The sequence below is a fragment of the Heterocephalus glaber genome, unplaced genomic scaffold (assembly GCF_053883595.1).
Source record: "Heterocephalus glaber isolate CG9 unplaced genomic scaffold, H.glaber_assembly_v1.0 deba00001586, whole genome shotgun sequence".
Taxonomy (NCBI): domain Eukaryota; kingdom Metazoa; phylum Chordata; class Mammalia; order Rodentia; family Bathyergidae; genus Heterocephalus; species Heterocephalus glaber.
The window spans coordinates 12553114-12576003 of record NW_028258364.1 but is presented as its reverse complement, the minus strand read 5'-3'; the positions used below and the strand labels follow the sequence as shown (position 1 = coordinate 12576003).

The 22890-nt window shown below is 33.0% G+C and overlaps 2 pseudogenes; both read right to left on the bottom strand.

Annotated features, from left to right (window-relative positions):
- Positions 1-459: 459 nt before the first annotated feature.
- On the bottom strand, positions 460-14057 carry LOC101725942 (transmembrane protein 39A pseudogene; annotated as a pseudogene).
- A 4961-nt stretch (positions 14058-19018) lies between these two features.
- LOC101725571 (dnaJ homolog subfamily A member 1 pseudogene) lies at positions 19019-20032 on the bottom strand (annotated as a pseudogene).
- Positions 20033-22890: the final 2858 nt, after the last annotated feature.

Below are 22890 nucleotides of genomic sequence, written 5' to 3'. Positions count from 1 at the left end.
TTATGAGGAGGAGAAATGCTTTCACACACTATGAGATGGAGGGGAAAAAGCAAAGAACCGATGCAAATAATGCAAGAAAATAGAAATAAAAGAAGTAGCATTTTTTTTCTGGAAAGTAGAAGACAAGTTACTTCTGCCAATAGCAGAAGGATCAAACATGGGCCTGAGTTTGAAAGCTCAATGAATATTTGGAATATCTATTATAGAGAAGAGAGAGAGAGAGAGAGAGAGAGAGAGAGAGAACAGTAACAAAAACACAAATATTTTTAAATGATATTATGGAAAAGTAATCCAGACAGATTTTTATTAAAAATATCTAATCAAGAACATAAACTGTATTCTGGGAGGATACCTACATTTTTAACAGATATATTTGATATCCCTTACCCTTCTGACTTTCAAAACATAATGGTATAAAAATATAAAATATTTAAATACTATGAAAATTGCAAGAATAAATTATAACATGTGAAAATAATTCATCTTCATTCTCCCTCTCTGTTGATAAGGAGCCCCTTTTGCCTTGAGCTCATACCTGCTGTACGGGCAGGAAGGAGTATGCCCTGACTAATCTCTCCTGGAGAAGCTTCAATAAAATATAGTAGCTGCAGAAGAAGGTGAGAGACATGGAAAGTGCATGGTTCTGCTTCTCCTACCTTGGAGTGGAATAGAGCTGTTAGAAGACAGCACTGCCCTCAGTTCGGCTAAGTAGATTTAGAAGCCCAAACAAGCAGGACAATGAAACAGGAAATAAAATAAGCATGGGATACATCTGAAGTCACTGCTGCATGATCAGGCTCTATCTAAGCACCTGCTGTGCTGCCACTGATGCCCCTTGTGGTCATATTGTATTTTCTGACCAAATGTACTATGGAGCTTGGCTGTAGGACCCACGTTCCTGCTTCTGTCATTCACCTAGGTGTGCGGCTGATTTATAAACCAAAGCAGAGTATTTGGATAGCAGCACTTGCGTGGTGAGCAAGACAGAAGCACTGGCTCACAATATGATAAGGAGCCTACAGAACCATCCTATGTCACAGTGCTGCATACTGTTCACAAATCACATGGGGGGAAACTCAACATGTGGCATAGTAGGTGCTGAGGACAGAGTTGTCCAGAGTTCTTTGATTCTGTGGTTGAAATCTGCTTTCAACCATTCTCCTTCATTAGGAACGAGATCTGGACACAGGGCACAGCTGTGGTGGGGTAGGATGACATTAGTCCACTGTTCTTCTAAACTCCAGCAATGGGAGAGGAAGGCTTTGGTTGAGGCACTTTCCTCTACAACCTGCTGCTGAACCACATACTGGAAGTCCGTGAGAAGAAGATGAGCTTTGGTATCTCAGTGGAAAGAACAGAGAAAAAACAGTCACCATTCTGATCTCATCCTTTAGACTCAGTGCTCACCTCTGATTATACAAAAGTGGGATTTTGCTGTATATAATGCTATACTTCCTGATATTCAGAAATGTTACACTTTCTATGCATTACATTTCTTTTGGTATAATAATTTATTTTATGTAAAGTATTGACATAAAGTCAGTAGAAATTAACCAATTCTAGGTGTATGTCTATTTTGTATCTAAGTTTTAATAAAAAGAAGTGAAGGAGTGTATGTGAATGCCTTGGCAAATTAATAGAAAACAAAATAAAGCATATTTTCAATAATTTGTATTTTAATGCTAAATGCTTTGTATTTTAATGATAAATACTATCAAAAGCATGCATTGTTTTTAAAAATATCATATTATTTTTAATCTAGAAACTAAACATTTACAACCATAAAGTAAATACTTCTTTAAGTTTTTTAAAAGACTAAGCAGATGCAGAATATTTACCTCCAAATTAATTGGGAGAATTTCATAGTGTCTTATAATTAAGTTGCTTTTAAATATGCTTAAACCTTCAGGCAAACATCTGTGGGTATTTGTTTCCACATGTTCCAAAAATGATGAGGTGATTTGAATTCAGCAAAAATTTTAAAAGCTTAAATCGAAACCAGAATTATCCTAAGGGACTCTGGTGGAAATGCATTCAAGAATAGATGAACAGTATCTCTTTCTTTTATGCTTTGATGTAGTAAGTAATTGTTCACAACAAAACTCTTTATGAAGATAAACGATTGATATAAAGAATAACATAAAGATGCCCTAGAGTACATGAAAACAGAAATGACTCTCTCCTGAAGAAAAATGTCTTCATACAGCTATAATTTGACTTAAAATTTTGCATGCAAAAATCATGACTGAAAATATTCTAAAAATCAGAAGAAGCTGCATTCCAACCACTGCTGTGGCATCCATTCAAAACATCTGAAGCCATTTGTCTCTCTGAATTGCACCCAATGTAAAGCTTTTTCACACAGAACTAAGCACAAGTAAGCATCAGTCACGCTTCCAACATGCATACATTTTGTTCTAAAGAAACAGGTGTTACTTGATGAAAAGTAGATGAAGGATGACCAGGATTTAAAAAAAAAATTATCACCCAAACAAGGATTGTTTAGAACCAGATGTTACAATTGAAAGTGGTCTGTTTATTTCAGTTGGGAGTGTTATAAAAATGTTAATAAGATGTTTTTATGTCTATTACATGGTGATATTTGACTACTCAATGTGCTTTGTGTAACCATTGACTGTTGTTTCTATAGACTTATTATTTACATTAGATTATGGGAGAGTAAATAAGCAACAACGCACTCGTAACCACCATACTGAGCTGAAAGGTAGATAATTACGTGATTTTGCAGATAATATTCAATAAGAACTTGGAAATACTAAAAGTGTCTTATGTATTGAGACATAATCTCCTAATCATTTACTTAATAATTATCATCCTGACAAAAGAAACTGTAGTATCTAAAAGGCCTTTAAAAACGGAGGATTCAGCTTGCTTCTTTGCCCTTCTATATCTCCCACCATGTCAGCATACAGCATTTGTCCCTTTTGCATTTCTGCCTTTTCCACCATATGGGTGGACTTCTTTAAGAAATGCTACCAGGGGCTGGGGATTTAGCTCAGTGGTTTCACTGCCTGCTGCGCAAGCGCAAGGACCCGAGTTCAATCCCCAGTACCTAAAAAAAAAAAAAAAAAAAATGCTACTAATGTAGTAAGTCTTCATAAGAAATTGATTCTGTTGGTATGTTAATATTGTATCTTGCAGCCTGAAGAACTGTGAGAAATAAATATCAATTAATTATAAATTAGTATTTTGTTATAATGGCAACACTGAACTGTGACACTAGTATTAAAAAAAAAAAAAAAAAAAAAAAAAAAGCTTAACCAGGGAAAAAATTTCCCCATGAAACACTGGACTTGCAGAATATATAAGCTTCATCCATAAGGTCTATTTATGGAAATTACTGTGCAGAAATAATTTCAGAGAAAATGGCATACATATATGGATATTTCTCAGAACAATTTAAAAAGTGCTTTTTTGGCAGTATTTCTTCCTCATAGAATCAGTGGTGTCCACTTTGGAAGATATCTCAGTATCTTTGCCATTGTCTCATCAGATATTTTTCTGACTGACTCATGGCAGACAACCATGGCTATGCAGGTCTATGTGTAGTGTCTCACATTTAACACAGAAGATAAGAACAGGAGTTTTGGAAGCCATTAACTCTGAAATACAACTTCAGTTGTGCTTCTGAGTAACAGAAATGTGTGTATTTTATTAAAGTGTGGAAGGATATATATTAGTAGTTGTAAATTATAATTTTAATTAAGTTAATAAATGTATAACCTTTTAGAAGTAATGTGTGAATAAATGAGTATTAGTCTTAAGTAGAAAAACTCTTTTATTTTACATCCCCAGTTACTTGTGATTGAATACTTTTTTAGATTCTGCTTCTAGAAGAGCTAAAGAGATGGTTAAATTACAGATACTCTGAAAACAGAGCAATAAGACTGGTGGAAATGTTGAAATGAAATATAGGAAAGAGGAAAGAGTTAGAAATGATTACAAGATTTTTGGTCTCAGCAAACTGTAAGACTTAAATAAAATTTCCATATTCCAATTTTGAGATATTTATTTGCCTCCCAAAGATGTTGCAGGAAATTAGACAAAAGAGCCTGGCATTCAGAGAATAAGTCAGATCTAGATGCACATATTTGCAAGTTCTTGGTATAAACGGGGTACTTTAAACTATCAGTCAACAAGAAATTATAAATGGAGTGATTGTGGGTGCTGAAGAGTTCCAAACACTAACAGCCCACAAAAACAGATGCAGAAAGCCAAGAGAAGATATACTTTAAATGTCAAAGAAGAAAGCCTTATGTTTTGTTTTGTCATTTTGTTTGCTTTATTTTTTATTATTTTATTAGTACCATAAAGAGTGAGAAATTAGAGACATTTATAGCTAAATGGATGCACATTGAGGCGATACTCTTAAGTGAAATAAATAGGACACAAATGTGTAAATACTGACTACTTTGGTGTGAGAAACCAAAAGTGTAAATAAAGGTCAAAATGTATAATAGATAATGTGAAACAGGAAGAAAACTTGCTTTGTTTTAAAGATAAGGACATGCTAAACTTAATGATATTGATACTTTAAAAAAATGAGAGCACAAAATCAACTTTGATTTTAGCAACAAGGAAATCATGGATGACCTTGAAAAGAATCTTTAACTGTAGTGACTTATGCTTTTTAATTATATTAATGGTAAATTACTATTTATTTCTACAATGAGTTATTATTATATGTACTAATAAGAGGAGTATTGTCATTTTAAAATTCTCAGTTATCATTCAGTTGGCCATCACATGTAATCACTTTTCTACTAACAGTTGCTCCTTTCTTCCCACATTCATATTTTAGCTCTTTATTTTTTCCTGAGCTATTTTGAGGTTTTTAGACTCTTTAAGAGTTGTACTTTCTTAAAACTTTTCTTGTCCTGAGATGACTATTTTTGATTATTAGTGCTGTGTATATTGTTTTATCTTGACTTTTATTCTGCTGTACTTGGAACTTTCTATTCTACTGCTTTATTATGTTTTTCTTTATGATAAATCATCTGTTTTTCTTAAGAGTCATTAAATTGGTATTATTCCTAGTATAGATTTATCAGGACTTGTCAGGACCTGTCAATTTCCTGAATGTCAAAAAAAATTTTATTCAATGACTTATTGAAAATTCATTACCTTAGTAATTATCTCTTTACTTTCTTAATTGCATCTAGAATGTATGATGTTTGTTGGGCTATATCCCAACTCTTCCTTATTTCCAAGTTTACAATAATTTTTCTGAATCTCCTGCCCCCCATGAAGTGCATTTTTACCATAAAATCTAATCCTATGTGTGTCTATTTCTCTTAACCTACACCATATCTGCTCAAAAGACTAAGAATATCATTCTTGTTCACCCTTCACCCCCTCCACCCATGCCAATTTATGTAGACTTTGTTTCCATTTTTTTCTTTTCTTGTAATTTTTCCTTTCCCTTCTTTCCTTTCGCCTTCCCTTCCTACTTCCCCTACCCCTTTGGAGTTTAAACCTAAAATGTACCAATAAAATAATTTAAGCAAAAAAAATAAAAAAAGAATACCATTCTTCTTCTAGGCATTCTTGTGTCTATTTGATTTCATTACACAAAGCTTAACTCTGAAATTTAAGCAATTATTACATTTATATAATATTTTGACATTATCTTGTTAAAGGTTTTAAGTTAGCCTTCTAATTTTGCATGAAGTGAAGTACTATTATTAAGTAGTGTGATTACCTAAAACTTTATTCAATATTCAAAAAACTATGTTTTTCTTCTATGCATTTAACTGTTTGTTTCGGCCTCTCTTGTAGATTTTACCCAATTTTAGCATTTAGTGTAGTTACAACTTACCTGAGGTCAGTTCTGAGATAGCGTTTAAGTTAAATCTGTAAAACAGGACATATTTTTTAAAAAAATCTCAATTGCCCTCCAAATAAAGAGCCTTTTACAAATAATTTCACTATTTCAACTAATTATCAACTGGTTATGGTTTTGTTTTGTTATTTTTTCTTTTGCCCCCTCCATTCACACTGGAATTCGATTAATTCTTCTATTTCTTCCCCTAAGAGGTAATTAAATGTAATGCAAGACCAAATTACAACCAATACTTAAATATCATAAAACAGTATTTAAATAATGTTCTAATTTATTAGTTGTCTCTTCTCTTCCCCTCCCTCCTCTCCCTTCCTTCTTCTCTTCTTTCCTTCCTTCCTTCCTTTGTTCCACCCTTCCTTCTTTTCTTCCTTCATTCATTTCTTCCTTCTTGGTAAGCTGATGTAGTTTCAATGGTGTATTTGGTCCAAAAAGAACTTCACTGTATTTGTGTTTACCTTTTTTTTTTTTTCTGGTAGCAGGCAGTACCTTACATTTGCCAGGAAGTTGCTGAGGCTGCTGAACTACATCCCCAGACCTGCATTTATTTTCTATTGGGTGACAGATACTTTAGGGAAAATGAGTATACATGGCTTCCTGTGCATCTTAACCTGCATTTACTTAGACTTTGAAGAAATAAAGTATTGATAGATATTTGTCTTGTATAGTTGAATTAATCACTAATGTCTATATATTCTTTGCAACTGTCTTCTCTGTCATTTTCTCTTTAGAATATGTAAAAGCTCAGAAGTTCTCAAAATTATCATAAATGATTTAATCTACTATAAAACTAATATTGTACGAAAATTTCAATTGAAATACATAAAAAGGAACATTTTTAAGCAAGAAACTTCATAAGCTTTACTTGAAAGTACATCAACTAAAAATAATTTATGATAGAAAAAGTATAGCTTAGTCAGTTTAAATATTATTTTAGGCAGTAAATAACATTGAGAAAAGAGGTCCTAGTAATACATTTTGATAATCCATTTCTGTAGGATAAATTAGTTTATACACATGTTATGGAGGACTTCATTTCCTCTTAATTTCTTTCCAATTTCCACACAATAAGTGCCATGTTCCTTGAAGTAAGGAACATTTTCTTTTTCTGTATGGACATTTGGAAAAAAAAATTAGAATTTCAAAAAAAATGCCTTCAAGTGGATTTCTGAACTCTAGAAAATGCTTATTGTATTTCCCTATAGCTATTTAGCCAATAGCCTGTCAATCATGAGGAAAGCAAATTCAATTAACAAGATATCAAACACTTTGTTAGTTTTTGCTCACACAGTCTTATCCACCTAATTGAATATTCACAGCATTTGAGGGGATGTTTCTTATTCATAGGCTTTGATTAATTGAAAAGCAATATGTGCTCATCTTACTCGGTTTTTTTATCCTACACAAATCTAACTGTTTATACTGGTGGAAGTGTAGTTGGAATAAAATTGATATAATTCAAACATTGATGTGTAGGGTTTTTAGCTCAACACCACAGATATATTAACTAAAGTGGACCTTTTAGATTAAACTTGAAATTTTTAAACAACACATTTCAAAACAAAATTTAAAACAGAAAGTATAAGTATTATGATCATGTAAAGCCCTATAAATATATGGAATAAATGCTTGCTAATTTTATACAAAGATGTCAAATATTACATGATTTAAAAGTGACTAAATCAAATATTCTGGATATTAAATTCATTATTTAAAATTTTATTTACAAACATCAATACACATTCATGCCAATTCATAAATGGTGACTTTAAAATCATGTTGATGCTTATAAAAATAGCTTATTGAAAAATAACAAAGAGATTTTGTATCCTGAAGTAAAGCCCCTTGGAGACATTTATCTCATACATCCTGTCAAAATCTATACCAGAAACATAAATGGATGTCTGAGTAATAATTCATTTACTTTTATTTGATTTGTCACATTTTATTTTTCAAAATAGAATTTGGCATCAGTGATATCTTTTAGCTGAATTTGTTTATACCATTTACTAATATAACCAATGCATATATCCAGTGGTTTGAAAGAAAATAAAAGTTATTTTAAAATCATTAGCACTTAAATGAGTTACATAAATGTAGATAATCAAAGAATTATAAAATATAATTATCACATGTTTTTTAAATCCAAAGTAAAACAATTAAAATATCTGAGTTATGTCAAGATATCAAGATAAGGGTTTGTGGAAAATAGTTATATTGTTAGAGTTCTTAATGAAAATTCAAAATGGGATATATTTCAAGGATTTTGGAAAAACTTTAAAGACAAGAGGCAAATGTTTGCTATTTTTAAAGGTTTTGTAAAACTACATTTTAAAAACTTTAAAAGTATTAAAATGTATGTATATTTTAGTTCTTCATTAGTGCCCCTGCCAGAAAGCCCCAGCCTTTATGTGTATGTGTGTGTGTGTATGGGGTCGTATTGTAGGGTTTGAACCAAGATGCTCACATGTCTGGATAAATAGGTTTCAGCATTTTGTTATTTTAAAAATGAAGATCTATGTTAACAACCAAATAAGCAAGTTCTAAAATTTTGTTGAGTAGGTTAGTAAATGAATAGAAAATATGGATTAAGAGATTGGGAATCACACCTGTGTGACCACTGAGTATACTTACTTTTAGTATACTGCTAAGAAAGTTTTCCTATATTTTCTTTTCCTCAGTGGTCTTATAAATATTCTTTCTGGTCTAAATAAATAAAAATAATATTTTATTATACTGTTTTATTAATATTTCATTTTTTTCTAAAGCTAATAGTTTAGCTCTTAATTTTTGTAAATGCACTGAATATTAAATGAGGCAAGATCATAATGCTGCATAGGTAGTCACATATGAAATCTTCAGTTCTCCTGACCAAAGCACACATCCACAAAATCAGATATTTTTTCCACTAGCTTTATTTCTGACTTTCTATTATGCCCTTCATTTTTGTACAGAGTTTTGGAATTTATAATTTTTATTAATATTAGCTGATTTATGACAAATTAGTTTTGAGGTACAATGGCTTTTGTGTGTGTTAATCCCTGCATAGAAATCAAGGCCTGGCACATGCTGAACTAATTCTCTATACCCACATGTAGAACAGGATTATAAATACTTCCAAAAGTGATTTAATTTATAGATTAAGTAGTGACTCTAGTTTCTTTTTCAGTTTTTTGACCTCAATTTTTAAGTATGCATCCTATTGGCCTCCTTACTATTTTTGCTGTGAATTAAAAATTGCTTCCTCGTGTATTCAAAATTTGTGTTTGGTAATTCTGCCCACTTAGCCTGTTTAAAACATTCTGATGGAATGGTTTCAAACAATTATTATAGCATCTATTTCTTTTTTTCTATAAAAAACATATGAATCCCACATTTAAACCAACTTTAAGGTAAATATGGTCTAAGTAATTTTTAGTTAAAATGGTATGTAGTTCTGAAAAATCCCTGAGCAGACAAAGCTTATTATGCCTTAAATTAGGCCTCATAAATGAACTGTCTTGCTTGATTTATAGACATAGTGAAATTTAGCTTGAGTAAAATTCTTCTTACAAATGCTAGATTTTAAAAAAGAGCTTAAACAACCAGAGACAGCAAACAAATTTATAATTTTGAACTAGTGATGTCACAAAAGGAGAGATCAAATAATACTACAAAAATATATACTTCATATTTAAAATTTGTTTTAGTCATTTTGAAAAGACTGTTGCTGCCCTAATTGTGTGCTTTACATTCTAAGCCTCAGAAAATGTGTTTATTTAAGAACATCATAATCTGACCTGAGCATCTTTCTTGTGGTCTGGAATGACAAAAAGACTACAAAAATATATAATCTAGTTTTATTAAGCTATGTTATTAACTGTCTCTGGGATCTAAACCCAGTTGTAAGGCTATATGTAAAAATTAAGTTATTATTTATAGAAGGAATTACTCTAAGGGAAAAAAATCTAGGACCAAGCTATATCTTTCATACCATTCTATATTGCATGTCTATTTATGTTACATAATTTGTTATTTCTTCAAATTTCCTATGCTAGTATGGTAAGTCCTCAGAGAACCTATTTGGGGTATAAAAATTGGACACAAAATATTTGGTGAGTCTCTTACCTAGAATATGTGTTGGTAAATTAATCAAAAGTGCTGCATCACTCTTGGCTCCAGTGTTTGACTTCCCCAGGTTTACTCTTCATAGCACCTCATTCATTTGTAGGAGAAAACAAGCCTCAAGCTTTACTCTTCCTAGAAGAAGCAGTAAGGGTACTATAATAAAAAACACATAGGGGCCAAGAATTTAGCTCAGTGGCACTCCACTGCCTGGCAAGCACAAGGTCCTAAGTTCAATTCCCAGTAGAGGCGGGGGGGATTGAGTATACCTTGAGTAAAGCACATCTGAAGTATACTTTTTTCCAGAAATATATTCTTACCTATTTGTCTCTTTAAGAATATGTGAAGTTATTCTTTTGCTATTTCCTGTCTTCTTTATTTATTCCAAAGATAATATTGCCATTTTGCATTCCCTCTAGTAAAAGGAGGAAAAAAACAAAAACAAAAACCTCAAAACCCACAGAGCTGCTATCAGATAAGTAGATGCCAAGTAGTCATGAGAAAAACTAAGCAATGCATTGTTTGTTAATTCAGCCTTTTTCTATGTAATATTTCCAAAGCAGACTTTATTACATTCCAAGAATTAAATTTGATATATGAAGAATAATAATGATGTTTGTTTTGCTTACTGTGGGGGAAAATTAAATATTCAATTCTATTAAAACAAACTTCTCAGAAAAAATATACACCGAGTCATTTATCTTCTTTGCTTTACTTCTTTGTCCCTCCTACAAAAACCTCTCATTTGTGTTTCCATAGTGGATCTCCTAAACACTTCTGATTCAGAGCTGCTCAGTTCAGGAATTGTTTGACATAAAGTTCAAAATTTTATTTTACCTCAGTTTACATATCTACAAGTGTCTTTTTTACTCTTCTCATTGATGAGACAATACTCAACACTTCCAAGTCAGAGGATAAAAGATTTATTTCAGATCACAGTATGTGAAGGTTTCAGTCCATAGTTGGCTGGCTCCAAGCCAGGGCAGTATGGTGAAGGGATATCACAGATGAGAAACAGCCCTTGGCAGGGTAGACAAGAAGCAGCAAAGCAGCAAGAAGCATCAGCAACCCTCCCTCTTCCTTTTATTCCATCCAGGCTATAGGAATTTTGGGTGATGTCACCCACATCCAGGGTGAGCCTTTCCAATATACGAATCCATAACTATGGTAAACCAACATAGTTATCGCCTACCCTTAATCCCAGCATCACACACTCATGATCCACCCACCTCCCAAAAGCCCCACTGATGAGCTCACAAGGGCTTGGGGGGATGTCTAGATACAAGCCATAACAACAAGTTTTAATAAAGGTTTCTGAGCCCCTAATATTCAGTTGCCTTTATGAAATTCAATGAGAGGGAAATGATTTCTGATTCAAGTAATATCAGGCAAGTAATTCTCTTTAGGGAAGCAAATATGGGCAGCTTTACACAATGATGGCCATGAGTTTTCTCCAAGTTTCTTTTGCATTGAGCTTGAAGGAGCAAATATAATTTTGGCATTAAGTACCAAATACCTCTGTTATTCATGAGTTATTGAGATTTTCAGCAAATATTTAGGAAGACTGAAAGGTGAGGGAGTAGTATTATTTATAATTGTTTTAGAATATCCATTATTAATACATAAAATGAAATCAATAAGAAAGTTTTTGAGAAAATATTTAGGCATTTGAGACAAATAACAATTCCATATGCATAGAAGTTGAAAATTATTTTTGCTATTTACTTTTCAAGAACTTATAATAATGTTGGCAAATGAACAAGGCAATTTCTAGCTGAATTATATAATTATTTTCAGTACTTTCAAAGATATTGATCTTCCTTTCTTATAAGTAATTCATGGAGCATAATATTAAACAATAGATAAAATATCAAGTAAATATGCTCCAGGGCATCACTCACAGCATAATTAAAAACTAACTCATTTCTGCATTTCAATAACTTCAATTCCCATTCAACGAAAGTATGCATGAGAAATCTGTTGGCAAACTACTTGGAAGAATAATGTTTAAAACAGATTTTTACATTAAGGTGACAAAATTTTCTCTTTCAAAAAGATCAACATTTTATTTATTAATTTAGCATTTTCAGTTGCTAATATTTTGAATTCAGGTATCTGGAAGAAACTACAATTTTTAAAGGTCTATAAAAATAACTATTAATCAGGAAGCTAGTCTTACCATGAAATATTAGCAGTGTTTAAGCAAAACTCCAAAGAAAAGAAATACATCTTTCTATGTAAACAAATTCTATAATTAGCTTTAAGTAAACTTCCTCTAATTGTGTTTCTCAGAGATGCTCATGCCAAAGGACCACCAATAACAACCTGTACCAGGGATGAGGAAGAGAAAGCAGCAGGTAGCCCTGACCTGTGGACTCTTCACCTGAACTGCACCAACTAGAAGGAGTCACAGAGCAGGCAAACCATGCCAATCCAGGAACCAATGTGAGAGGCATGTTGAAACTTTGGAAGAGGTTGGAGGCTGTTTTTTCCTCCTTTACTTTAGTACTTTGTATAAATTATGGGGAAATAATGTTCTTCATGCCCCAGTTGTTGAGCTGGATACTGAGATTTTCTTTTAGGAATACAAATTAATCCACATCTGCTACCAAAATCTGTATCAGTTGGATTCACTAGCGGACAAGTTTTAACATAATATATTATATCTAAAGGATTTACGAAGTATGCATACAATGGGTGCCTGTAGATTTGGGGTGGATGAATGTAAAGGGGGCATCTGTGTGCTGGAGAGCTGAAGGATACGGTCAAAACCTGAAGGTCTGCAGCTCACTTCAGAGTATGGTTTGAGTCCAAAAGGGAAAGTTAGAAGGTTTGCATTGGAAGGCTGAGTAGACTACACTGGAAGCCTGGACATGGAAGTCCAAAGGCTATGGAAACCACGAGAGATTCTCTGAAGAAGCAAAATCAAGACTTCCTTCTTTCCCCTTTTATTTCATCCAGGGTACAAGCCTATTGGTTGGTGCCATCCAAATCTAGGATGGGTCTTCTTTAGTAATTCAATCATCCAGATACACCCAACACTGTGTTAATCTAATACACTAGGCATGTTTTATTCAAACTGACACCACAATTAACTATCACAATTTTAGAACAGTACCGCATATGTCCCAGTGAACTATAAGAAGATGGAATAGCATTGTAGATGCAAAGCATGAACATAAGCTAGTTTTGCAAATTGAGGAAAATCATAGAAGGAAGTGGCTGTTTGATGCATCTACTGAAAATGATTTTTATGTGGCAGACTAGAAAAAGGAAGGGGAGGAAGGAGAGAGACAGTGAGGCTCTGCTATAAGAGGTTAAGCAACTTGCTCTGAGGAACTGAAGTTAGTAGACAGTCTACACAAATAGAAATGGTGATGGGTGAGAATGAATTAGAACATTAATCTTTAACAGTGTTGCCTCATGTTTATCATATTAAGAAGATGTTCAATACTCACTCATTAGAGTTAAAACTGACCACTGCCACATTAAAACATTCAAAAAACATGTAGTTAATCATACAGAAAATGATGAGGGACATTAAAATCCTTTTTATATGTGAAAACCTAAGTGCTTAAAATATATATATATATGTATAATGATATATAATAATATAAGAATAGAAAATTACAGTAAAAACACTACTGGAAATGAGAGAACTGTAGAGTACTATAACGTGGGCATATATTGATACATGATCAGAGGATGATACAATAGTTTTGTACTAAAAGGTGGAAACTGGATTTTATACTAGTTCAGAAAGTAGAACTATTTTCAAAGGAGTGACAATATAATGTGGAAGATATTTACAAAAATGTTGGAAAGGTTGAAAGAGCAAAAAGAGCCCTTGGAGTTACTCCTGATAGCAGGTAATTAAAGAAGCCACCACACCCCTGAAGTGAAAGAACAAATCTGGGAAGGTGGAGCAGTCTGGGCCTCTGACTAGACCAACCAATAGCCCAACTTGAGCAGCTCTGGTCCTGTAGAAATGCTGGGCTCTGAACTTAAAGATGTTGCTGAAGACCCTGTTGTCACTGCTGCTGTTGCACCTTTGGTGCAGCTGAGAAGCAGTCTGGGAGCCCATACTGTGCATTGTGCTCTTTAAACCACACTAAACTATTATCTGTTATATAGTTTCATTAAATTCATTATTGTAATCAAGCTAATCTATTTCATTAAGATAAAAGAACAGTGGTTGCCTATTATAAAGACAGGGAAGGTTTGCAATAGAGAATTCAGATTCTAGTTATAGTCAATGCATACTTATACAGATTATGATAAAACCTGCATTTTACATTGTGAAAATGTATTATGCTCTATGTTTCAAATTTGTGTCTTTCACATATCCACAATACACATTGTATTTCAATTAATAAAACACTAAATGGAATTCCAATTGAAGGTATAATAGTGCCCAATTATAAAAAATATTATTTTAGCCCTAAGAATCTTTCAATTTTTATAATAATAACAATGTTTTATTAAAATAAGGCATACCTAAATGTGAAGAATAATAAATTGAGTCATGAATTTTTATATGATATTTCACATGATAGTTTAGGAAATATGAAATCAGTAAATGTGCTTATGTACCTGAAATATAATTGCTGAAATTAAAAATCCTGTCTGAAGCATCTAGAAAATACTTAGGAATGTGGCATAGTTTAATTGGAAACTTTTAAAAGCTGCTTCTTGAAGATATTTAACGCAATAGTAAATGACATCTTAGAGCCAGTGGAAAACAAGAACAACTTAAGAAAATTTATCTTTTTCATGCACAAATTTGTTTGAATTTTAGCAATGTTATGATAACTCCATGGTGTTGATTTATTTTGTAGCTTTTAGATCTCTAAGCTCTTTTCTGTTCCTGCATGAGTTATATGAAAGCAGCCTATGAATTCTTAACAGTGGTAAGAAGGATAAAACGATGCACTCATTTCTTTTAATGCCATTAATTGGGTGGTTCACATATTACATAGGCTTACACGTAATTCATCCCATCAGTTACAGTGCTTTCTCAAGGTGCAAAGAGACTGGTATATGTAGACTGTAGTTTGCTAAGTGTCTAGAAAATGGTCAGGATGTACGTTGAGAAGACAAAGAGAATAAAATTTGAAAGTTTTGTCTCTATTTGAGAGTTAGTATTCTCAAGTGTCAATGGGTCTTCTCCAAAAACCAATTTCCCTAATTCCTGTCTGATAACTTCTTTAATAATTCTCTCCCTTATTGCTGCTTAGTGGTAGTGTTTCTGAAAGGAATGACACACAATCTTAGGTTCCACAGGGCAACATACTGGAATAAGTTAGGCTTGTGAATTTTTATAATTTTTCTTTTTTATATCTCCTTCCTAAAAGTTTTCCTAAAGATTTTTTCTAAAGATTTTTAAAAATTTCAATCATATACACATAACTCAAAGAAATATTTAAAAGGAACATTTATATTTTATGTGAACAATGCCATAATTTTATTTTGTTTTCAAAATAGTTTTGTGCTCAAGTACTTACCTTAAAAATATAAGTGCAGATTTTATGTATAGCAATAAATAATTTCACCAAACTTCAAAAGTAATATGATTTTTAGATTTTATTAAAGTGGAAAAGAGAGGTACATGTGTTACAGTTGAACAGAGTAATGGTTTAGAGCTGTGGATGCAAATGGCCTACTGGTAAGATGACTGAAACATATGTTAAATTAAACTTTGCCAATGGTAAGAGCTCCTAATTCTTCTTTTTAATAGTTACATTATCCAAGGATGTCTTTTATCATACAATATACTATTTATAAATATAGCATTTTAAAACTTCCAAGAACATAAAGATATTTTTATTTGCCATTATGGTATTTATTTTAATGTATCTTGAAGTTTTAAACACAATTCAATACTCAATTGTATATTAATTGTGGTCATGTTTCCTTTTGTAATTTATTGGGAGTGGGGATGTGTTTTTCTGCTGAGATAGATGTTCAGAAATTTAAGTTAAATAAGATCTTAGATGGACTAAAAATGTGGAATCACTTTAGTGGTCTTATTCTTCAGTTCTGAAATATTAATCAGCCTCAAATAAAATACACTTTCTGTTGAATAATGACTATTATAGTTTCTGAGCCAAAATACTTATCAACTGCTTAAGATTCTCCATTTCAGGGACTATAAAAATAAAATTATCAATATTTGTTCTACAATTTAATAAGGTATCTCTACCTTATTCAATTAAATATGTTTTATTTATTTTCCCCTATCCGACTAAAATTGCACATGGTAATGTTATGAAAGATACCATGAAGTACTAAAATGATTATTTGACTACTGCCAAACAATGTCTTACATAGAAAGGGATACAAACCTAGTCTATATAGAAGAGCAAGAGTATGCTACAGGCACATTTTAAATTTGTAAATATTTATGATGTAGGTAATAAAATCTTTACGGCATTACCTATAATGGAAAAAGTGAATCTCTAGCAGAATAATGCAAAGAAAATTTTTAAAAAATAGAAACCTAAAATACAGAACTATTTTGAGGAAACCACAAGAATGTAATGATATATTTACTAGAAACATGACTATTGAAAATACAAGTATAAATTTAAAATCTCCTACATTTAACAATTTAAATATACAGTATTAAAATACAATTTGAATGTACAGAGAGTGTAAAGATGGATAAGTCACCACCCTTTGTGCCAGGTTTGGAAAACAATTATTCTTTTTCCACAGAAATGAAGTTTAGAGTAGATGATAGTAGGGAAATAAAACACTTCATATATGTCAATATGTTTTGTTCCTTTTGTTTTTTATCATGGTTTATTTCCTGTGATAATGGCAATAGTAATTATAGTGAAACAAAAAATCTCCAAATCTGGAAAGCAGAAAATAGTTACTCATTTTCACAATAGAGATGCTATTTTAGTTTCCTGCAGGGTGATTCAGAGACACATTCTTTTCAATTTGTGAAGGTGCCAACCTCAGCGCATGTCTCTTGGAGTGACTTTATGGATTGTTTTGATTTTAGACAGGCATAAAGGCAAAGAAAATAACTATAAAAAAATTATGAATTAAAGTTTCCTGTGAGTCAGGCATAAAAAATTATCATATTAATCTGTATTCTGTGAATATTTTGTAGCCTAGTATATATATATTTTACATCAAAGAAAAAGACTAATATAAATATTGTCTAAATTTATTTTATGGGAAAAATTTTGTATGCAGGTAACAGGTTTGGTTCTTTTAAATTTTTATTAATTTTTATTATTATTATTTTGGTAGTATTGAGTTTTGCTCCACATATAGTAGGTAAGTGCTAACCACTGAGCTATACTCTTATTCTTTTTAAAATTTTTTAAAAATTGAGAGAGGGTCTTACTAAGTTGCCCAAGATGGCCTCAAGCTTGCAATTCTTTCTCAGTCTGCCAAGTCGCCTGGTAGCTGGGATTATAGGAGTGTGCCCCTGTGCCAGCTTCAGTTAAGATAATTTTGAAAAATCTTAACATTGAATAAAATGACTCTCCAGTTTTTCATTAGTAGTACATGCTACAGTTGAATTTCCAGGATATATTTTCTCTATTTTTGTTCTTGACACAGAACATCTGTGTATCCAAACCTCTCAATGCTTCATTACTCCTCAAGGTTGACTGTGTCATATCTGAATTCAAGCTTGATGAGATGAGTCAACGATATCCTGATTCTTTCTCCCAGTGATAAAAAACAGAAGTGGATATGACTCAACTCAGTATAAAAACCAATGAGAAGAAATGTTCTTATGACATCATAAGAGGGACGCATGAAAATATGTTCTCCATTGGTGTGCTTTCCCCACAATGTTATACAAGATATACTTCCAGGAGGAGGATTGTTGCTGGGCTCCATTTAGTCAACTTTTTTCAGAGCTGTTATTGTGGTAATGCTGATGGTATGCTCTCACTAAGTCAATCACTGACAATTGCAGAGCAAGACAGGTTTAATATGGGCTGGCATTTTCTAGTTAGCATGGACTTCTGTGAAGGTCAATATTTGCTCTTAGGCTCTTTCAGCCTGAGAGAGTTTCTTGAGTCTCTACAGCTATATCAAGTTTCTCATTCTCCATCACCCTTCTTACTCTCTATTTCTTGTAAGTATCAGCCTTGAAGTGGGGCTCTTCTCCCTCCTTCTGTGCCATCTTCTCTTCATCCTTCAGTGCCACTTCCTCTGATTAAATCTTACATTTGTAAGTCCATCTTGGCATCTGAATTTTTTGTAATCAGTATATTGAGGAGACATGTATACATTTCAACAAGTGCTTAAATTCTGATACTCATATTTCTGCATGTGAACATACAATGACTTTTATAAATACAAGTAAAGTTACTCATCATAATTTACTATATTATCAACATTCAATTACAGTTATTTTGAAACATAAGTTAAATGGATTAAACTAAGCAATTAACGTACCGAAGGAACACCTTCCTACATTATACATGTAAATCACCTTTCCATGTAGTCTCTTCTCTTTAATTTCAGTTTCCCAGCTCTGAAAGTCACCACTCAAGGGCTTATGGTCTAAAGAGAAGTAAAAAAAAACAAAACCTTAACTGGTCAACATACCTTTATATATTTTTAAAAGATGACACAGCAGAAGGGAATGCAATTGCAGGAATGCAAGGCCTTAAGCAGCAGCATATTTGGACAAAGCCCTTCTTTAGAAGGGTATCATTTCTATCACTGGTACCACAGGCTAAATGTCATGAGTCCCACGTAGTATAAATACCTGGACAAACTAACAAGTCTCTACAAATTATTTCCTCTTTCTGTTTGCCTACAGTTTTAATCCATAGTTTAACAATGAAGGGTTATACACTGAAATCAGTACATACATTTGGCATTTCAGTCTAAAATCAGTGGTCTAACAGATGCCTGGGTTAGGAACTTTTACTTTTTGTACTATTAAACTTCATCTTGCAAACTGAAGACATCATATATACATGGCAAAGTCAGAGCTTTTATATTTGCATTTATTATTCATTTAATTTGTTAAACACTATTATAATTCAATGTTGAAAGAAAAGCAATAGCAAGTATTGAGCATGTGATTATAGTTCTTCATTCAGTCACTACTGTACATAAAATGCCAGCCAGGAGTGCTATTCGCTGGTCCCATTAAGAGGCATGACACTGCACAACTGCTCTGGGTTGAAGTCCATTATCCTCATAGGCTTCTCCATTATAATGGTGCCATCTTTCTTGATTTGAAACAAAGACCACCAGTTCTACTTGATCCATTTCATCAGTCTCATCTACTTCCTTCCTCTCAGGTAGTTTTTCTGGCAAAGAAATTTCATCAGGAAAGCGAAGGGCATTTTCAGGAAAGTTTACCTTAAATTCTGTGACTAGGCTATGCTTTTCCTTTGGTCCATGATAAATTTGCATGCCTTCATTTAGCCCACACTTGATAATCTCCATGCTTGCCAATCTGATATGGATGAGAGGTGACGACTGCGGTTGCATTGTCCAGAGCGTGACTTTTTGAGTCACAGAGTACTTCAACCAGATGTATGTCTAAACACATGAAAAGGTTTTCTCACCAAGTAAAGACAGCATGGTCCCTCTAACCTAACAGGGTGAAAACCCCTGGATCCACTCCTGATTCTTGGTCTCTTTCAACATGGAATGTTACCTTCTGGCCATCTTTCATGCCTTTGTCAATATAAACTTCTAGAATCATCTTCTCTCTAATGATCTTCCTCCCATCGAAGCTTTTGCATCTATCTTTAGGACTGATGCATTTGCCATGGCCCTGACTCTTCCTATACACAGACTAAATTTGCTGAAATATTCCAAGTCTTATCTGATGAATTCTTATTTTCATTCCAGTACTCTAGCAGTTGCGACAGCATTCTGTGGGTCCTTTCTTACCACCTCAGCCTTCACACTTATCACAAATCTTTGGAAGAGCCAGTTTTTTTGTTGCACCATTATATAGATCACCTATGCCTTAAACTCTAAAATAACCAAGAGCTGCTGCATCATATTTTTACCTTTGTCTCTGCATCCTCATCCCCCCAAAACATGTCAAAGATACTCATGAGAGAGCCCAAACCACCACCAATTGCACCCTCTTTAATTCCCTGTTCTTGTTTGTCATATAATTCCCCTTTCTTGACATCAGAGAGCTTTGGAAGCTTGAGAAATCTGTGTAAACTTTTCTCCATTTGGGTTCTTATCAGGGTGATACTTCAAGGCAGTTTCCTATAAGCCACTTTAAATTCTTCTTGGATAGGATCAGGTTTTAACCTCCAAAATGTCACAGTAAGTGGTTTCTTTCACCATTTTCTTCGGTCAGTGAATGGGTTGGAGCCAGAATGGGGGAAGTAGGAAGGAGCTACTGTGTGCAGCTTTGGCACCCATTGCTCCTCCACCTCTCACAGAGAATTCTGGAAAGTTCCCCCATCTTGGCATCTTATTCTTGGAAACTGAAATATTAAGTCTTTTTTCAGCTTTCAGGGAATAGCATCCTACCTGATATATATCGTTATTAAATCAGGAAATATACACTAAGCATAAAACACTAGGCTATGAATTGGGGAAATGATTTCAAGGAATTTCTAGACATTTAGCCTGATATATAAGATAGTATGAATATAAAATAATTATTCTTTGTTCATAGTAGTGGAAATTTAAGAGTTTAGAGAAATTTAAAGTCCAAAATGAATAATAAAAAATTTAGAAAAGATTAAATTTTGAGATAATATAGGAAGTTCATAAAACATCAATAAAAAGTAATGCTGTCTTTAAAGTCTTTACTATTATTCCTCAAAAAAAATGTCTAATAAACTATTTCCTTCATTCTTTCATTATTGTTCTGGATACTGCTGTTAAAATTTTACCTGTTCTATCCTAAAACAGTGCCAGCTTTGAAAAATCTTTGAAGTCAGCTGACCATGGACTATAATCATGACCCAAAATAAATCCTTCCTCTTTTAAGTTTGTTTGCTGGATATTGTATCCCAGGGATGAGAAAATGACTAAGACAATTGCACATGTGAGATGGTTTTCCTTGATTTGAATATACAATATTAAATGGGAAGTAGATTGTAAATAATTGAATATATGTAAGAATAGTTATGGAAGACAATAGTTCTTATCGCTTTATTTACTCCTGATATCTAAATTTATCAGGAAACTGGGAAAATATTTGAGTCTCTAAAGTATATGTAATTATTTGCCAGCTTTATTTTTGAGAGAAGTTTAAATCCAAGGTCATAATTGATTGTGAAGCAGTAGAAAAGGTGGGATACCCTGACAGACCACTCGGACACAAAGTAGGAGTAAATCAGCTTTAATAGCTGATGGCTCAGGAAGGGACTTCTTTGTGTTCCAGAGCATTGAGCAGGGATTTGCTTCCATTTTATACTTTTTGCTTACAAGGGGCTTTTGCTAATTGGAAGGGAAACAGAAGCCCAGGTTGCTCAGGGAAACAGCCAGCAGCACAATCAGAGAAGCAGTTAACGGGGAGGAAGGAAGTTCTGGTTGGATTTTGTAAGTTACCCTCTGGTGAACTTGCAGCACAACTGTTGTCATGACTACACCAAGTGTCTTTTACAATGGGGGTTGGGGGGTTGATTTTTCTCAATTGAATTCACATCACTAATGTTTCTTAGAGACATAAAGTTACTGAGACTAATCAGATGTAAAACAATAAAAAATTATAATAAACCATAATATGTGGGGAACCACCTTACTGATTATGCTCAAAGCTGGCTGTAAGCAGTGCAGACTGTAAAGAGTTAACCCCACAATTGGTTTGTTCATAGAAGTGAGTCTGGCCAAAGCTTATTTGCTGAGGTCAGAGTGACTCAAACCCAAATTCCATTCCCAAAGTTAAAACTTTCTTTACTAAAAAGAGAAAGTTAATTATTAACCACAACCTATATTTTTGTCTATTCTGTTCCTAATTCAAGAATACTTTGTCTTTTCCTTTACAAGCCTTGCCTGCATTAGTATCCATAGCAACTGCACAACTGCACATCCCCTCACATAGTTCCCCTTTACCCCAATTTTATTACCAATAGAAATCAGTGGCCTGGGCTGACCAGGGCCTTTGCTGGTTGCCCAGCACTGGCCCTCCTGGCTATCCACTTTTTTCTTCAATTCTGTCTTGGAGTCTTTCTTCAGCCTTGTGCTGTACACTGGGCAGGATGCTAAAACCTACTACAAACTTCTTGTACTAATATGTAAAATATAATTTTTGTATCTATTAAATTGACATATTAAATTGATAATACCATATAACATAATGTTATCCGTTAACTTCATAAACAGAATGATAGCTACACCAAAACATCACTTGATAAAGCTCAACTGAGTCAATATAACTATGAAAAGCTAACATGATTAGTGACTATCTCTTCATTTTATTAAAATTGTAATTTGCAAGTGAGGAAACTCAAGTTTTGGAAACAAGTTTTTAATTTTTTTCATATTATGTCAGTTATATTTTAAATAAATTTATTGCTTTAAAATGATGCAAAATTGCATATTTGGAGATTTCTCTCTGACTTAACCAGGGTCATTTGAAAACTGCTTATGAAGCATTACACAAGCCACATATTGAGCCCATTTTCAGGAATTTTGTGTTGTAAAGCTCAACATGAAGTTTCACTTATATGAAGTTTAAAGAGAGGCATTTTTTATCTCTAACAACTGAGCATAGCCAGGTTTGGAAAGAAAAAAATCACATGAGGTAATTATTTTTTAAACTAAATGTGTTTTATTTTAAGAAAACCACATAGAATCCCCCTTCTAAAAATGTATCAACTCTCAAATCTAAAACAAAGCCAAGTATATGACACTACATAATTTATGTCTAGAATCTATTTGGTGTTTTGGAAAAAGGTAACCATTTCAAATTTATTTACCAAAGGAAAAAAATGAAGGAAATACAAACAAAA